At 43.4% G+C, this 18,162-nt stretch overlaps 1 long non-coding RNA gene across 1 annotated transcript in view; it reads right to left on the bottom strand.

Annotated features, from left to right (window-relative positions):
- The window catches only part of LOC147575326 (uncharacterized), a 176,491-nt gene extending 159,845 nt beyond the window's left edge, over window positions 1-16,646 (bottom strand). Inside the window, exon 1 of the long non-coding RNA XR_015242265.1 lies at window positions 15,412-16,646. This is a non-coding gene — a long non-coding RNA (uncharacterized LOC147575326). The remainder of the gene's footprint in view (window positions 1-15,411) is intronic.
- Window positions 16,647-18,162: the final 1,516 nt, after the last annotated feature.

Below are 18,162 nucleotides of genomic sequence, written 5' to 3'. Positions count from 1 at the left end.
CATGCAAGATTAAACCCACTTTCAAGCCCTGACCCAGATATTCACACCACCTGCATAGCCTTCATGATTATAATAATCTCCTGAGCTAGTGCCTCCTTATGTCCCTAACAACATGATCTTAATAGCATCCTGTGTCATCATGGAGCAGACAACTTGCGTCTTAATATTGCCTCCTCTCTCTAGGACTCTCTTCCTTTTCTGAATTGCACTTTGGTGGGACATAATATGAAGCAGTCAAATGAAACTGTATTTACTGTAAGAACAATGTTGAGGATATTGTTCATTATTTTACATAGTGCCTTCTCTATGAGGCTCTGGGAGGGGGGGGAAATATGCCTCCTTGATCTTAGAATCAATAATGGATGTGTCTCTCTGGAGCCACCAGATTTTTTTCTACCTTATGAACCTTGGGCACTCTGTAACTGACATAGTTCCCTCTTTGCAATGGCTACAGGAAGTCGACAGACCAGGAAAGCACTACTTGCCTTATAATTCATGCACTAGCCTCTTTCCTGAATCCATCTAATTTTTCTTTTTCTCTGTTATTTCCCTCCTTTGTTTTATTTATCTTAATTTTCATTTATTTTATTCTGTTCTTTTTGTGCGTATTTATAAGCCTCCTTGAATATTTGGGGGAATAAACTTGGTATAAATAAACAGATAGGTAACTAATATCCAGATGAATGTGAAGCATTGTTCAGGCTTTTTAATATCTAATTCATGTGCAAATGTTGGGGATGGGGGTGCCCCAGACCATGTTTATTGGGGGATTGGAGTAAGACCATTATTTCTTTTCAAACATCCACCCTGTTCTTCTTGCTCTGAGAGACCTAAGAAAGGTAAGTGTGTGTGTGTGTGTGTGTGTGTGTGTGTGTGTGTGTGTGTCCTTGATTCCCTGCTTTGCATACGCTCTCACAGACCTGATATTCCCTTAAAGCAACCTAAATCAGCAGGCCCAGAGGCACATAGTTTAACATTAAACATCTAGGGCACTTAAAGCAACAAGATGAAAGAACAGGCACTCTTCCTCTTCCTCATTCTCTGTATCACAGCCCTCTACTGCCGAAAATACTTGTCCAAGCCACATAACACATGGACCTTGAAGCCATACATACCTGTGTTCAAACCCCCCATCCTGCCATTCAAAAATATATTTACTTAACCTCTTTTTCTAAACCTCAGTTTCCTCTTCTGTAGAACACCTACTTTCTGGAGTGGAAGAATGGCTTAAATGAGATTATATGCAAAAGCATTTGGTACAATGTTCAGCACACGGTGAGTGCTTGATAAGTGATAGCTATGACTTCATAGCTTTTATTATCCTTGTCTCCTTTAACCTTTATAAACTGTAGGCTCTGCTTCACTATATCTGGTGGAGAGAGAGAATAATTTGGTTTATTATACCCTTACCGGCATACAGCCCGGGGTCAAGTACATAGTAGGTGTTTAATACCTAGTGGCTGAAACTCTGGAAGAATGTGACCCTGGGGACACAAACAGTCAATCTATTTACCATGTCGTGTGCAATATTTCATTATATGGCAGTACTTCCTCTTTCATAGAATGACCTCTCTTCAATTTGTACCAACTACATTCACAGCACCCTCTATTAGCTGGCAGTAGCAACAAATAACCTCCCAAAGTCAGCATGTGATTTTCTCTGAAGGAAAGCAAAGGAAGAAAACGTACATGTATGGAGACCACGTTGTGTGCTGGCCAATGTCCTGGACACGTCCATCAGCTGCGCATGAAGCTGTGTGGTCGGTGAGTGAACAGCCACATCAGTCTCCACCGGGTCAATTCTCCCTCTGTGTAAATTCTACAGCCCGAGCACCTAACAATCTATATTCTTTTCCAGGTCAAATGAAAATGACAAGAGGATTTAAAAAAATGTGTCTCAGAAACCCATAGCCAGAGCCCAAGAAACCAGCAACAGGGAGAGTCCTGGTTAATTTCAAGATGCCAAACAGCCAGCTTTCCATCAATTTCCAGGACCTCATTTTCCCTCCTTCATTTTCAGAATTGATGTTTATGTTTCCACCAGGATAGAGACCAATTCTCCTTGGCATCCTCCGTCAGAGAGAATCAGAAATTTTCCACCTGGGATGCTACAAATTGCATTTCTCAACACAGTTCTGGAATACGGGATATGACCAGCATAACTAATGCTGAGTGATCAAAACTCAGGTGCTCTAACTTTATAAGAATCATCATCAGGCAGTCAGCGTTTCACCAAGGGATGGAACCTCTTGTCCTCCAAGATTCGAAGAGCAAGAAGAACACATCGATCTGGAAGCAGCTCCTGGGGAAAACTGCAGCACTAGGGGGGAGGCTGGGTGAAGACTCTGCCACTACCTCCTGTCTAACTTTAGCTGTGTTGCTGCGGCTCTGAGCCTCAGTTTCCCATTTTTGGAATGAGGACAAAAGCAGGACCCAATTCAGAGGACTAATAGCATTAAATAACAACACATGGGAAGCACTTAGCACAGCGCCCGGCTCATGGGAAGGGTGCGGAAATCTTAGCTGGGCTATAGTAGGCAATTTGTCTGGTGTTCACCCTTCTCTAAAAGTATTCTTCACTCCACGACCTAGTTTACCCTTGGAAGCCGTAACCATGCCCCCTCCAGAGTTCTCTGCCAATGGTGGTTAGACCAGGAAGGAACGCTCACCCAAACTCGACCAATCAGATTCTCTCTCCCAGACACCAAGGGTGCAACGAAAGGAGCTAGTCAGACTCCACTGGCTGTTTCAACTGAAGAGTATAAATTCAGGAGCCAAGAGGATGCCATCTTCTACCATGTAACCAAGGAAGCAGAGAAAGAGTGTGTGGAGAAAGGTGTCTCCAGGTCTGGCTACCGGAGGAGAGAATGAGATAATTTGCTTTAGTTTTAGACCTTTTCTGGTTCATGGTTCCAGGGTCCTGGAAGGCCTGGCTGCATCTGTTCCCCCACCGGCTCCTGACACAGCCCTGTCACTTTCAACAAATCCCACTGTTTTCCTGAGCTAGTCTGAGATCTCTCTTATTTGGAGAAAAGGGTTTTGAGGGGAAAGCAGAGACTCCAGGTTCAAAACTCTTTTCTTGGGAATATGCTATTCCTTAGTACTTAATGAGGGATTCTATGAAGAAGGAAAAGAAAGGGACAGACAAATACCACTTAATGAACACCCATTGGGTATCATCCCCTCTGCTTGGTGCTCTCTCACATCACCATCTGGATGTGAGACATCTCAGTGAAATAGGGACAATCACCAAAACTTTACACAGGGAGCACTTAAAGCTCAGAGAGGTTAACAAGGTCACACAGCTGAAAACACGGTGGAGCTCAGATTCGAACCCAGGTCTGTCTGAACTCATGTAAGTTTTTTCAGAAATCTGGTATTAACAAATTGGGGATTAACTCAAGGTCTCTGCTGCATCATCAATAATCATCTCCACCACCACCATCAAATCACCCATCCGCCTCCCCATTATCCCCTTCCCATCACCACCCCTTATCATCACTGTGGTCACCATCATCATTTCTATATCACTGTCATCACCATCACCATCCTCATCATCACTATCAACCTCACCCTCACCACTGTCATCACCATCATTACTATTACTATCATAACTATCATAATCATCACCATCCTCATCACTATCCTCATCACCTTCATCATCATCACCACCATCCTCATCATCACCATCTTCATCATCACTGTCATCATCATCACCATCCTCATCACTATCAGCCTCACCATCACCATCCTCAACACCACCACTGTCATCACCACCACTGCCTTCTTCATCATCACAAACATCACTGTCACTATCATAACCATCATGATCATCACCATCTTCACCATCATCTCCACCATCATCATCATCATCCTCATCCCCTTCATCATAACCACCATCGTCATCATCACTATCATTATTAAAACTATCATGATCACCATCCTCCTCCTCCTCCTCCTCATCACCACCACCGTCATCACTATCACTATCATAACCATCATGATCATCACCTCACCACCTTCTTCATCACCATGACCATCATTATCCATCACCATCATCACCATCCTCCTCATTATCGCCATCACTATTGCCCTAATGGCTAACACTTATTTAGCAATTCCATTCAGTCACTGTTTGTTTGTTTGTCTGGTTTTTTTAAGATCAGCTATCATTTATTTAGCGTCCTACTCAATGGTAGTTGATATAGACAGAGTTAAGAAACAATCTTTACCCTCAAGAAGATGGTCATCGTTTGGTAGTTGAAACAGATAAACTAGTACAATTGCAATCATATGAAAAGTCCCAAAATTGAGATGGGTTATTGGGCACATTCTTGACTTAAAGGAGGAAGTGATCAAATTTCATTGAGTTAATCCTTTTTTTTTATGACTGAGTTAATTCTTGAAGGATAATTGGTGATCACCACAGAAAATGCTATAAAGGATACATAGTCTAGACAGTGGCACACGCCCATGCTCTCATAAATAAAAGTCTCTAAAATAATTCATTCCAGTGATTCCTCTCCATTAACACAAGTGAAATTTAACTTGTTACCATGCAGTCACTCTTTGAGCACTGTGCAGGTTAGCACATGACAAGACTTTGAAGAGATATTGTTACCATCTCTATTTTACAGATGAGGAAACGGGTTTTGGGAGGTTACGCCCCATGTCTGACGTCTCCAGATTGACCTGGATCCAAAGCCCACCCTGTAAGACTGGTCTCTCCTGGTGAGCACGGGCTGCATCCACCATTGCTTTGACATCCCTCGTGACACCCAGCATTGTGCTGTCCGTGCGGTAGCTGCTGAACACATATCTGCCGAGATGATGGAAAATGTGAAAAGGATCACAGAAGTGCTGAAGAAGGGGCTAAATGCCCCACTCCAGGTCACCAGTAAAGACAGCGGGAAAGCCAGGCTCTGAGCGCCAATCTCCAGGCACAAAAGGGTCTCTTTCATGTTGGTAATAAAGATGCTTGTCAAAATGCCTTTTGATGTGGAGCTGGGAGGCTGACAGGAGCGTGCCGAGCCTCTCAAAGGCTGAGGTTCACTCAGTCCTTACCTTATCTCCTGGACTGAGCCAGGCCACGAATCAATGCTAGGGCGGTCCTCTCTCACCCCCAATTCAAGCCAAGGAAACAAAGAGAAGGAAAAACCACATTTAGTGAGTGCTTATATGTGCCAGGTGCTGTGCCAGTGCTTTACTGGACAAAATGAGACATGCTGAGGCCACCTGATAGTTAAGCTCAGTGATTAAATGCACAGGCTCTAGATCCACACTGCCTTAAACCCTGGCTCTACCATTCACTGCTTATATGACCTTGGGCCTCAGTTTCCTTATCTATAAAACAAGGATTAGATTATTGGTAGGACCGTTTTTGAAGGGTTATTATAAGGGTGAGGTGAGCATGTGGTTAATGCTCCATAAACATTAGCATGCATTAATCCAATGACACTGTGAAGTAGGTATCATCAACCCATTCTGCAGATGAGGATACTAAGGCTCATGCACATAGAATGCCTTGCCCAATACCACACAGCTAACAGGTTCAGACACTAGACTGGAATCTACATTGTTTATACTCCAGTCCTGGGCCCTGTACCATTCATATTGTCATATTACCAGGGGTCATGGTACCCTCAGCCTTGGGGAGAGGGGAAGGTCAAGCCCTTTGTCCTCTATAGGCCTTCTATCACTCTTCCATTGGCTTAGTTTTGTCACACACGCAAGTGAGCTGTAGGCACAGAGAAGTCAAGTCAGGGTTTCTTTGCTCATTTCTTTATTCGCCATGTATTTATTGTGCCATGCACTAAGGTTTTGAGAACACAGTGATGAGCATGACAGACTTGGCCTCTTACCTTATGGAACTCAGTTTAGCAAGGGATCAGATATTTATCTAAGAGTCATGTACATGTGTAATTGTGGCTATACATGTGTTTAGAAGGAGTGATGTTGGTGTTCAGAGGGCCAACATGGGAGGAACTGACCATGGAAGGAGATCAGGGAAGGCATTTCTAAGGAGGTGATGACTGGGCTAGGGTATGGCTAATAATAGTGATTATGAACATGAAGAATGGAAGGAAAGCCATTTCAAGTAGAGAAAAGAGCATATGTAAGGGCCCTGTGGCAGGAGGGAATACAGAAGCAGCAGGGACTAAAAGTGATTTGTGTGGCTAAGGCAGAGAGCAAGGGGGAGTGTGTTACAGGTGCAGTTAGAGTAAGGAGGAGCATGTTACAGGGTGTGGTTGATTCTGAAGCAGGCAGCTCTCCAAAAACACTGTTGAGAAACACTGTTCTAGAACATTGCCTGGCACATAACAAATGTTCAGTACAAATGTGATGAATGGATAAATGAATAAATGGGAGGACTGAGTCACTGGCTGAAAACAACCTATATTATAATAAGAGAAAATTCTAGAATAGCAAAGGCACATAAAAAGAACTAAGGAAGTGCATATAGGAATGCAGTTGAAGGCCCTGGAAGGCTTCCAGGAGGAGGTGACTCTTGAGCTGAACCTTGGAGCCTGTGAAGACATTTTCCAGGTGGATAGAAGGGGAAGCCTCCCAGGCAGAATACACAGCATTGACTGCAGAGCAGCTGAGGACCAGGGCACATCTGTGGGAGCCGCTGGGAATGATGCAGCAGGAGAGGCTTTCTCTGTCCACATGACCTGACCCAAAGCAGAGTCCACTGCTGGGCTCCATCAGATCTTTGGTGATTGATCCCTCATATCAGGTGACGCCCTTCGCCTGAATCTGTGCCAGAGCCCCCTGTGAGGGGCACCAAGCTCTATCTTACCTGCCCTAGACTGGATTCACTGAAAAGGGAAATGCATGTTTAATTGCCTTCTGATTAAACAGGTATTAAAATGACAACCACTGAGCAGAACATCAGTGAAACAAGACAAACTCTCTGGGAGGGAAGAAAGGGAGCAGTTTTGTCTGTAGGCAGACGTGGAGCCAAATCTGTCACCTGCCCAAGGTCTAACGCCCTACTTGGATGGGACCCTACACATGGTGAGAAGACACTGGATTGGTCTGAGATGCTTAAAAAGTTGGCGAGAAAGGTGAAGTGGGCAATCCCATCACCTGCTGTGATGCCCACCACCATCACCAAGCATTATTGCAGAATACAACAATCCTTCTGAGGAGGTTGCATCTGAGCCATTCTATAAATGACAAAGAAAGAGTATTCTGGGTAGAGGGAGCAGCAAGTGCAAAGGCCCTGTGGCAGAAAATTCTGGTGGGTCCTAGACAGTGACAGAGGCTGGAGGAACTGATGTGTATTGAGGGAGGGAGGAAAGCATTGAGGACAGGGAGAATAATGGGGCCCAGGTCATACAGTGCTGTATAGGGCAGGTAAGGAGGCCAGATTTTATCCTAAGGCTGATGGAAAGGTAATGAAGGGTGTTAAGCATGGAAATAACATGATCTGATTTATTATATATATATATATATATATAATTTATATAATATCTATATATTTATATAGATATAAATATATATATTTATATAATAATATAATATATATTATATATATAATTTATATATATATGACTCTGGCTGATATGTAGAGGATGATTCACAGGTGAGGAGTAGAAGCAGAGGCCAGCTGGGAGGCTGCTGTAACAGTCTGGGCAAGAGATGCTCATAGCTTAGACTACAGTGCTCCATGTGAACATGGAGAAAAGGGGACAGATTTGAGAGGTGTTCTGGCACACTCTGAAGGTAGAACAGTCAAGACCTGACCTCATATTTGAAGCTGAGCTGAAGGAGGGGAAGGAGTTAATGGAACACCCAAGTTATGATCATACCATGTTTAACGAGTCAGTCTTTGATTTTTACAGGTTTGGAAACAGGCCTAAAGCAATCCTATAAATCACGTAGAGAAATAACCACTCAGCTTGGACCAGTCTGACCCAGGCCTTTGATCCCTAGCAGTTTGACCTCAGCTCCTACGCTCATAAACATCCCAATAAGCTTCCACAATCGCACAAGGAAGGCAGGAGAGTCAGGAGACCAGGCCCAAGCACTGTTCAGCCACTCGCTGTGTGACTCAGGCAGACCTCTGTACATGTCTGACCCACCCTCAACTGTACAGTGGAAATTACAACAGCTTCACCAGGAGGGTGATGGGACGATTACATGAAATTTACTCATTCATCCAATAAACACTTATGAAGCGTCCACCATGCGTGCCAGGTGCCATTCTAGGCACGTGATGCCAAGATGCATATCGATGAGCAAAACAGTAGAAGAATCCTGTCCCTGAGTTGCTTACACACCAGGAAGGAGACACGCAATAATCCTAATAAATAAGTACATTATCTGGTATTCTAGAAGGTAAGAAACGCTATGGGAAAACAAGAAGGCAGAGCAGGGTGGGGGGACATATGTAAATGTATCAAATCTGCACCTTAGACTTTCACAATGTCATATGTCAATCATACCTCACTGAAAATTAAAAGAATAAGCCATTGCAGCTATCGCAATTGAATAATTGTTCTATAAAAAATTGCACGTCTTGACAGATCTTTTATTTTTATGGCTTTCCTTGCTTGGGGACAAGAATCTCTGCTCCCTCAGTTAACTCCAGAAGACAAAAGTTCTTTCAACCCAGAGAAATGTCTGTCATCGTTAAAACAAAAGCAAACAGAAGTGCCTGGGTGGTTCAGTGGGTTAAGCATCTGACTTCTGCTCAGGTCATCATCTCCCGGTTCGTGAGTTCGAGCCCCGCGTCGGGCTCTGCGCTGACAGCTCAGAGCCTGGAGCCTGCTTCGGATTCTGTGTCTCCCTCTCTCTCTGTCCCTCCCCTGCTCATGCTCGCTCTCTCTCTCTCTCTCTCAAAAACAAATAAACATTAAAATAATAATAACAATAATAATAAATACTTTGGGTGAAACGGAATAATACAAAAAGCTCTCTAGAATCCCAAGTTTAATAAAAAAGACAAAAAACAAAACAAAAGCAAACAAACGCACAACCTTCCCACTGCAAGCACTTGCTAAGTGGAAATGTAAGGTCCAGTTAAACAGCTCCAGCAAAGCAGCTCCACATAACCCCTGGAGCTCCAAAGCACCCTTTGTCCTGAAGCACCAGTTCTCAGTGGGGGTGGTGCTGCCCCCTAGTGAAGTATCTGGAAATGTGGGTCGGGGGCATGTTTCAGATTGCCACTAAGCTCGCACATAAATGTCCTGCCAGACACTTACTCCATGAAAAATAAACATCATGTGAGCCAAACTCTAACTTCTTTGTACAGGTAAACAAAAAATTATTTCCTGCATGGTTCAAGCATATACCGAATTTTAAAGGAATATAACCACTAGGTAAGTTGAGCAAAGGTTGTTCTTTGCTTTGTCCAGAACTTCACCAAAGGGCACCATTTCAGGAAACTGGGTCGTGGGCGGCAACACTGTGGATGGTATTTTTGTTGTTGGTGGTGACACCACACGTCTGTACAAGTCTGCCTTCATAGCTGTGACAAGTCACAGTGATTATATATAGAAGCAATTATCCGACTCTATCATTATGTTTTATAGTAGAGTCATATCTAAGCATTTACATATTGAAATATATACTACCTTATTACTCCTTTTAGTTTATTCTGTTATAATATTGTTAGGACATTATATTGACTTCTTGAAGTTATGTGTATATATAGATTCTACTATCTGTGAAATTCATTTCTGGGTAGTAAAGAGCATGTTATAAAATTTTTTTTTTTTCTTTTATAAAAAGGGGCACGGAGTCTGACTGAAGACTGATGTCATCTAAATGCTACTACTGAGCTTTAGAAAGTATGCCCTGTGGATCTGGGCACAATTACTATCCGATCTCTCCATATTTCAAGAGAAACTAGGCATCCAGAAATATACGTGCAAGCTCCCAATTCTTAGAGAAATGGCACCAATTTTTAAATATAAACACACATTGAAAAGATCAGTGGTGTCAGAGATTTGGATGAAGGGAGGATGAATAGCCAGAGCACAGAGGATATTTAGGGCAGGGAAACTATTCTGCACAATACTATAATGGTAGATATGTGTCATTATACATTTGTCCAGACCCACGGGATATAGCACACCAAGAGTGAACCTGAAAGTAAACTACGGTCCTTGGGTGATAACAATGTGTTAGTGCAGGTTCATCGACTATAATAAGTACACCTCCCTGGTGGGGATGTTGATTAGTTGGGGGGGGGGGGTGCTCTGCATGGATGGGGACAAGGGGTCTATGGGAACTCTCTGTACTTCCTACTCAATTTCATTGGTGAACCTAAAACTCCTCTACAAATAAAGTATATTAAATATATATATTTCTATAAGCACTATTCAGGCCACAGAATCACATCTTTCGATTCAATGTAGCCTGACTATGATCTCAGCTTTAACACTAGATGTATTTGATGGGGAAACCAGAAGGACGGATGAGCCTCTGCCATGTGTATGTCATCACTGAAGTAGTCATTTATTAAACATATACTTTGTGCAGTTCTCTCTATATTACGCACTTTGTTTCACAAGAAGCTTCTAAGATAAACAGGGTCCATGTCACTGATGAAAAAACAGAGGCTTTGAAAAATCAATGGGCTTGGCTCAACTATTATGAATTATGGTAATTATTGCCCAAAACATTGTAGTACCTGCTGTTTGCCCAACCCTGTACACAGTGCATTTCAAATATTCTTATACCACAATCACCATGTTTAGAGGCATATATTTTTATGCCCACTTTATAGACCATGCAGCTGAGGCTCAGAGAGCAATACTGGCCCACGCCTTTCAGCTATACCAGAATAATCTCAGAATGATGCCAGGTGGGTCTGGTTGATTCCAAAGCTCATACAATCAACCAAACTGCTGCATTTCCTCTCTAAAAGATAAGCAATACTAACAGCAAGGGTCATTCACCTGTCATAGAAGGAGTATGACAAGTGATTTGCTCACTGTGTCTACACCAGAGACTGTCAGCCTTGATTACACAGAAGAATCAGCTGGATGTTTTAGAAAGTATCCATGGCCAGGTCTCATGTGAATGGTCTGAGATATGACCTGGGCATCAGGATGTGTAAAAAGTTCCTCCAGGTGATTCCAAGAATTATCATAATCAATCACCAAACCCCAGAGTTGGGTGGGAATCTTGGTGTCACCTCTTGAGCCAAGTCAATTCATTTCTCCATGCCTCAGTTTTCTCATCTGTGACACAGATACCGCTTATCCTCGGAGGCTTCTGATGAAATTAACTATGACTTCCAGGTGACCCACGCACTGGGCCAGGTCAATCAATGGCTTTCCACTCTAACTTTGTACTAGAATCATCTGGGGGTTTTCTCTCTTGGGTAAGGATGCCCAGGCTCCATTCTCAAAGATTTGTTTTCAGCTGATCCATTTGTTGCCTGCAGATTAAAGAGCCTCCCAGGTGATTTGAATATGCAGCAAAGGGGCAGGACCATGCAACCAGGTGTATCTAATGCCTTATTTTGCTTGTAAAGTAACTGAGGCTCACAGAGGTAAAATGACTTACTCAGGGTCACACACCTAGAAAATTGTGCTTTTAGCCACTATTCTATGATACCCGAAAACTTAGAAACCTCTTTCCTGTCACTAAATACAGATTGTTGAGCCAGAGAGTCACAAGATCTCAGGGTAAGTATGTCCGTTTAAGGCCACCCCAGTCCCACCTACCCTCTGATGTAACCTCTCTCTCCAAGTGGTCACCATAGTTCTACTTGGATTCCTCCAGGAACAGGGAGATCATTAGCTCTCAAGCTGCCCACTCCATCGTGGGGCAGTTCTGACACTTAGAACTGCCTTACTTACTACACAGCCTGTTGAGAATTCTGAGATAGATCTATTTGAACTGATACAGAAAAATCTCCAAGAAAAATTAGTAAGCACAAAAAGCAAGTTAAAGACTACATGCCTGGTATGATCTAATTATTATGCAAAATACAAAAACCTTCTCAGTGTGTATGTAATTGCATAGGAAAAATATCTGGTATCATAAGAACAAATCAATAACAATGGTTAACTTTAATAAGGAGAGGGGAATTCAGAGGGACAGGTGCATATTTTTTTCTGAATTGTAATGCTTCATACCTAATAGATTGTTGTGAAAATAAAATGGAATAAAGGAAGTAAAATACTTAACACGTGCCTGTCATTATAGGCACAGTCAACAAATGTTCCTTAAATAATTTTTTTTGAGAGTGAAAGAGAGAGAAAGAGAATCTTAAGCAGTCTCCACATCCAGCACGGAGCCTGACACAGGGCTCGATCTCACCACCATGAGATCATGACCTGAGCCAAAATCAAGAGTTGGGACACTTAACCAGCTGAGCCACCCAGGCGCCCCTTGCCAAATATCTTTTAATCACAGAAAAGTTTCAAAAGGATGTCAGTGGTGATTACAGATTTCTTTTTGCTTACCCATTTTTAAATTTTTCTAAAATGAGCATTTATTATTTGTTAACAAGAAAGAAAAAGAAATCACTTCTGTATCAGCTGAGAATACATTTGGCTGCAAGTAAGAGAAAAATCTTTATAATGGCTTAGACCAAAAAAAAAGGGGGGGGGCAGGATATCTCTTAACAAGATGTCAAAATAGGTGGCTGCTATTCAGTCATCAGGGACCCAGAGCCATTGGCCATTCTTAGCACATCAGTGTTTATCACTATGCTTTTCACTTCATGGTCTTAGGGTGGCCCCTGCGTCTGAAAATGCTGCATCCAAGCAGAAAAAGGGAGGGGGGATGGTGCCAGCTGTATGTTTTCCCTTTTACTGGGAGATACCCTTGTTCCCAGAAGCACCCACAGCAGACTTCCATTTAGGTCCCATTGACCTGATTTGTGTCACTTCTCCCTGCAAGGCACACTGGCAAAGGAAGGAACAAGAGTGTCATAATTGGATTCCACTCATCATGACTCACAGCCTAGAACTGGGTGTACCAGTGCCTTTTTAAACATAAAATGTTCCAATATCAAGAAGGAAGGGGGTTTAGGCACTGGGTACACAAGGGTCTTCCATTTATGAAGCCTGAAGCTCCACCTCAAACATCCAGATTGATCATCATTGTTATTTACAAAAATACATGCATTATTAATAATTCCACTTGTAGGCTGCTTACAGTGTGACATATAACTTACTTAAAATCTCATGGGGAACCCAGCAGGGTCAGGGCTGGGATTTACAGACTTCTGCCTGTGGAGATGAGTAATGCTCATTCCCCCAAGTATTTATTTACATCCAACTAAAATACAAGACAGGGGTGGGGGGTGGAGGGTTGGGGATAAATATGAATCCTATCTGTAGTGGAGGTGTATACATGTTCAAACACTGTCTGACAGATAAATGGACAAAGGGGAGCAGGTAACAGAAACCCAGTTCTAAGGAGGGATGGCTTAGGTACTGAGAGAAATTTCATCGTAAAAGGAAAAGGAGACTGGAGGAGACTTAACAACAAAATCTGAAGGGCGGAGGGAAGCAGGAGGTTTAGGGAACATGCACCAGCTGGAACTAAGCATAACCCAAATGATGGGATATATGTGTGTGCGTATGTGTGTGCGCCCTGGGGAGAAAAAGAGCTTTACGAAATAGTGATGTAAAATCTCATCTTGAGTATAGAAAGGACAACAAATTTGTCTTCTCCCTTCACAACAGATACTGAGCTCCCATGACGGTGTGAAAATCAAGAGCCCAGAGAGCTACACAGAAGAAGGTGAGAGTTCTGGTTCTGGAATCAGACTGCTTAAGTGTATACCTCACGCCTACCACCTCTGTGACCTTGGGCCTGATGCTTACTTAATCTCTCATCAGTTTCTTCCTCTATAAAGAGGAAATAATAATAATAATAATAATATCTACCTTGAAATACTGTCATGAGCATTAATAAGCCTAGAAATACCTGGCACTTACTAAGCTCTTGTTATTTGATAGCCATTGAAATTATTGGGCAAAAGAGTCAAGATCACCCACAATCCCAGGGTGGGTCTCAGAATGGTTAAGGCCAGCTGCTATTAGAAGCAGAAGTGGCCTGAGCGTGCTCACGTAACCCTCGCCAGTGAGCATGTGATCACGCCTGGAGCACTGCAGAATTTGAAGGAACTCAGCCCGGCAAACAAAACCACGCCAGTCCAGTCTTTTTGCAGCTCTTGGTCAGAAATAACGAGCATCCGATTCGTGATCTACTGAAACACTCTTTAAAGGACCCTTTTGTCTGACACACCAACTCTCCCCATACCTTGTCAGCACATTTCTCACTACTGAGGATTCATCCAAACCTCCAAAACCCCCTACCCACCACATATCCTCTCCTCTCCTAAGACTCTGCTATCTTTTCTCTCTGACAAGCCCATTTTTAGGTAATTCAACAGATATGTCCTTGTGCTGGGCACAATTCTTGGCAAAGGGACACAGGAATGGCAATATGTGGTCCCTACACTGAGGAGCTCATCCTCATATCCCCCTATCTCAGCCACTTCCCAGGATAGAGGATATCCCAGACTACCCTGGACCCAGACCAGAAGCAGGTGCCCAACCCATTAGAGTTCTCCTAAAGACCCCTGGCAGATGACAGCAATGCAGCTGAATGACTATTTGCAGCCTTTCCATGACAGTCTGGGGAATGAAGACACTTAGTTGACAGTGGCCTTGGCAGAGCCATAGAGAGATCTCAACACATTTATCACCAGCTGGGGAGCTGCTGTTCAGCCTCACTGACCTGTAAAATCCACACTAAACTCAGGGCTGGCTCTTCAAGCTTCTGAATTTGATTTAGACCCTAGGAAGGGCCCCCAAGGCCTGATAGTGACAAATCACCATTTCTCAGTACTATTCCACTTAATGTGGATGTTTGAAGATTGCTACAAGCCACTGGGGAGAGCCAAACTTGCCTCACCTATGAGGCACCCCCCAAATGCCTCCTCAGTTTGGCACTTCTCCCCCATAAATTCATCACATTTGGAATATTAGGCCAAAATCTGTCTCCTCTGATAGAATATAAGCTCTGGGAGAGCAGGGATCATATTGGACTTATTCATGGATGTACCTCCAGCATCATGCCCTATGTGTTGTCCATAGTAAGTGCTCAATAAATACCCACTGATTTCATCATACATGATACTACTTTCACAACATACCTTGAAAAAAATACAGTCAATACTGAGTCAGTACCAAATAGGATGCTAAGTGATTTACATTCATCATCTTAAACAAAAGGTCAGAGAGATAGGATTTATATCCTAACAGCCATTTCCCAAACGAATAACTCTGGGCAAAGATTTAACCTCTCTGGGCCTCGATTTCCTAATCTGTGAGAGGAGCACACAATAATAATACCAATGTGTCTGCGAAGTGCACAGCATAGCAGCAACGTTTTTAAAGAGAGCCCGGGCCCCCCCCCTCCACTTACCCAAACTTTAACTGCTCATGCCCATTAATTCCCAGTAATCCCACTTCCAGGAGTTTCTCCAATAGAAAAGTTTGCGCGCCTGTAAGAGGACAATGAGCAAGAATGTTCACTGCAATGCTGTTTGAAACAGAAAACTTTATAGTAACCTACGTGTCCATCAACCAGGGATGGTCACACAAATCACAGTACTGGGCATTCATTTCCTGGGGCTGCTGTAACAAATTACCACAAATCGGGTGCCAAAAACAACAGACATTTATTCCCTCACAGCTGGAGGCCAGAAGTCTGAAAGCAAGGCGTCCGCAGGACCAGGCTCCCCTCCATAGGCTCTCGGGGAGAGTCCGTTCCTGGTGGCCAGGAGTCCAGTTTCTGGTGGCCATCAGCATTTTTTGGTTTGTGGCCACATCTCTCTCTGCTTCATCTCCACACGTGCCTTCCCTGTATGTGTCTGTGTGTAAAATCTTTTGCATCCCCCTTACAAGGATACGTGGGATTACGTTTAGGGCCCAATGATAATTCAGCATGCTCTCCACATCTCAAGATCCTTAATTTAACCACATCTACAAGTCCCTTTTTCCAAGTAAGGGAACATTTACAGGCTTGTTATGGACTGAATGTCATGCCCCCGACCCTACAAATCCATAGGTCGAAATCCTAGCCACCCTCAGCATGTGATGGGATTTCCAGATGGGGAGGTAATTAGTGTTAGATGAGGGTGGAGCCCTCGTGATAGGATAGTGCCCTTATAAGGAGACACACCAGAAAGCTTGCTCACTCTCCCCTCCAAGTGCACATCAAGAAGAGATCACAGCAAATAAACAGCTACCTAGAACAAAGAGAAGAGACCCCCGAATGAAACCCACCTTGCTGGCACTTTGATTTTGGACTTCCTAGCTTTGAGAACTGTGGGAAATAAAGTCCTGTTGTTTAAGCCATCTGTCTGTGATGTTTTGTTATGGCAGCTCAGGCAGACTAAGAGAAGGTTCCAGGCATTAGGATATGCACATATCTTTGGGCCACCATTCAGCTCACGACATACAGTATATGAGGACTACAAGGCAGTCATCAAAAGGAACAAAGCTATTGCGTTGTTCAGTGACAGGTGATCATGACTTGCCCTGGAGAGTTAGAAGTGGAGACTGAACAAAGGGAACAAATTCTAGATGGTTCTGACAGTAGAGCTGATCAGACTTACTTACGTTTTGAATGTGGAGGATGAACAAAAGAGAAGACTCCTTTTTTTTTTTTTTTTTTTTTTAATTTATTTTTGGGACAGAGAGAGACAGAGCATGAACGGGGGAGGGGCACAGAGAGAGGGAGACACAGAATCAGAAACAGGCTCCAGGCTCTGAGCCATTAGCCCAGAGCCTGACGCGGGGCTCGAACCCACGGACCGCGAGATCGTGACCTGGCTGAAGTCGGACGCTTAACCGACCGCGCCACCCAGGCGCCCCAGAAGACTCCTTCTTTAAGTCACTGCAATAGGAAAGAGACTCAGAAGGTCTAAGGGCTAAGCCTAGATTCTGAATATATACATATTTTTAATTTCTTTTTGGAGCATAATATACATACAGTAAATATGCAAAGCTTCCATACACAGCTTGATGAATTTTTACATTTGTATTCACCCATATGCCAACCATGCAGAGTACCCTATATGACATGATCAGCATCCCAGAAGGTTTCCTTGTACCCATTCTAATGTCTGCATAAAGGTAACCGTTTTGATGTTTATACATTTAGATGTTCTCAGATTCTTAAAAATCCTTGTATATTTTGACTTCTATAGGTGTGGATGTTTTTGAACTGCATACAGACAGAACTTTTTCACGTTGGCTTCTCTCACCTGTCATTACATCTGTGAGGTGCATCCATATTGCTGAATGTTTTCATACTTTGTTCTTTTTTATTGCTGTGTAGTATTCTATTGTATCAAGATGAAACCCATAGGGTTTGCTAATGGGGCATGGAAGGAGAGGGTTTGGGGCTTTTCTTCTGTGTCACTGCAAGATGGAGTTGCCATTAACCTGACATGGATTACCCTGGGGGAGGTGAGCAGAAGATAAAGATCAGGAGCACAGGTTTTTTTTTTTAAAGTTTATTTCTTTATTCTGAGAGAGACAGCAAATGAGCAGGGGAGGGTCAGAGAGAGAGGATGAGAGAGAGAATCCCAAGCAGGCTCTGCACTGTCAGCACAGAGCCCCATGTAGGGCTTGAGCCCACAAACCATGAGATCATAATCTGAGCCAAGATCAAGAGTTAGACACTTAACCAACTAAGCCACCAAGGTGCCCAGAAGTTCAGTTTTGAACCTGGTAAACTTGAGTTGCTTACTAGACATCCAAGTGTTGATGGTGAGTAGGCCATTAAATCACCAAGTGATGAATTACAACAAGGTGGGGTAGCGGGTGATGGAGAGATGACAGGAGATGCAGAGCTTGGGCAGGGCATGGGGGGTGTTGGGAAGGGTAGGAAGTAGCATGTATGAGCAAGCAGCATGCCTACCTTTCCTCAAGGAGTAGGAGGTATGTGCAAGAAAAGCAGCCACCACCTGAGAGGGCTCTGGGGGAAGCTGTGTCCTTAGGGACACATTAGAGCAACAGGGGAAAGAGGATGTCTATAGATATTGTACTACACCAGGCTCACAAATTTTCTGGGAGCTTCTCGTCCACTCATAACAGACAGGATTATGGTGCCATGCATCATGACCTCCCCCATGCTCGCCAAGCAAATTAGCTCCTGGGTCTTCTT

Source organism: Puma concolor, chromosome D3, assembly GCF_028749965.1.
Source record: "Puma concolor isolate L17-30 chromosome D3, mPumCon1.1.hap2, whole genome shotgun sequence".
Classification (NCBI taxonomy): domain Eukaryota; kingdom Metazoa; phylum Chordata; class Mammalia; order Carnivora; family Felidae; genus Puma; species Puma concolor.
The sequence above is the reverse complement of the archived record's forward strand: the minus strand, read 5'-3'. Positions and strand labels throughout refer to the sequence as shown.